General features: G+C 35.7%; 1 non-coding gene across 1 annotated transcript; it reads left to right on the forward strand.

Annotated features, from left to right (window-relative positions):
• Window positions 1-310: 310 nt before the first annotated feature.
• LOC111726760 lies at window positions 311-414 on the forward strand. The gene has a single exon (XR_002774461.1). It is a non-coding gene; the product is annotated as a small nucleolar RNA U13 (small nucleolar RNA).
• Window positions 415-1,686: the final 1,272 nt, after the last annotated feature.

Raw genomic sequence — 1,686 nt, forward strand, 5'->3', positions numbered from 1 at the left:
AGGTATGCTACAAGACTATAGGAACCCATACAGCATGGTACTGGCAAGAGAACAGAAACACCAAGCAATGGATCAGAACAGAGAAACCAGGTATAACCATCCTCATATTGTGATCCTTGACAAAGCAGATAAAACATGCAATGGGGGAAAAGAAGAGCTATTCAATAATTGGGAAAACTGGATAGCCTCTTGTAGAAGACTGAAATAGAATCTGTACCTCTCACCATTCACAAAAAATAATTCACAATGGATAACAGACTTAAACCTAAAGCATGAAGTGGTAAGAATTCTAGGAAAAGAGGTTGATATGATCCATTTGTAGTTCATAAGCGGGATGATTGAGTTTTCACGTTCATGCAAGAGATGTGCCTCCTACAAATCTTGTTATGATGTCAGCACATTACCCGTCTAACATGAAAAAAAAAAGAGAAAAAGAGGTTGATAAAACGCTTATAGATATGGCTTAGGCACAGAATTTATGAAGATGACCCCAAAGGCAATCACAGCAACAACAAAGATAAATAAATGTGAACAAGCTTCTGCATAACTAAGGGAAAAATCAATAGAGTGAATAGACAACTTACAGGATGAGAGGACATATTTTCATGCTATACACACAATAAAGGGCTAACAACCAGAGTCTACACAGGATTCATGCAAATCATCAAGAAGATATCAAACAACCTCATTAAAAAGTGGGCAAAAGATATCAACAGAAGCTTTTCAAAAGAAGATAGACAAATAGCCAACAAACATATGAAAAAACATTCAATGTCTCTAATCGTCAGGGAAATGCAAATCAAAATCATGTGGAACACCAGATAACACCAGTGAAGATGGCTTTCATACAAAAGTCCCCAAACAGCAGATGCTGGCATGGATGTGGAGAGAAAAAAATGTATCCAACACCATGCACACATTGTGGGTGGGTCTGCAAACTAGTAGACCCTCCATGGAAAGTAGAATCAACATACCTGAAAGAACTAAAAGCAGACCTACCATTTTATCCACCAATCCCACTACTGGGTATTTACTCAAAGGAAAAAAAAAGACACTTGCTCTTGAATGTTTATAGCAGCACAATTCACAATCAAAAGATGTAGAATCAACCCAAGTGCCCATCAATACATGTGATGGGTTAATAGAAAGTGGTATATGTATACCATGGAATATTACTGAGTCATAAAAAATGATGAACTAATATGTTTTATAACAATCTGGACAGAACTGCAGGCCATCCCTTTAAGTGAAGCATTATAGGAATGAAAAAACAAACACTACATCTGCTTTTAAATTGGAACTAAATATGAATGATAGTAAAATTCAATGGAAATCAAGCAGGTGAGAGAGGGCATGGGTAAATTCACACTTAGTGGGTACAGTGCACTCTGTCTGGGGGATGGACACAGTTATAATCTTGATTCAAACTGTACAACAGTAATGCATGTAACACAAATATTTGTATTCCAGTAACATTCTGAGATAAAATTTAAAAAAACAAACAATGGTGATCTTTTAAAGCAGTAAATTGCAAAGTTTTCATTTGTTAAAGCTCATGTGACACCTTATGTGTATATAAAATTTTGTTGCCCTTGAAATGATATAACTAAGGTAAGATTGAAATGTGACCTAGTGTTTGGAATCGGGCCTGAATATCTCAGAGAAAAAATTTAAAATTGTAGTTAA

This window comes from Otolemur garnettii, unplaced genomic scaffold, assembly GCF_000181295.1.
Source record: "Otolemur garnettii isolate 467f Iridium unplaced genomic scaffold, OtoGar3 scaffold00078, whole genome shotgun sequence".
Lineage (NCBI taxonomy): Eukaryota > Metazoa > Chordata > Mammalia > Primates > Galagidae > Otolemur > Otolemur garnettii.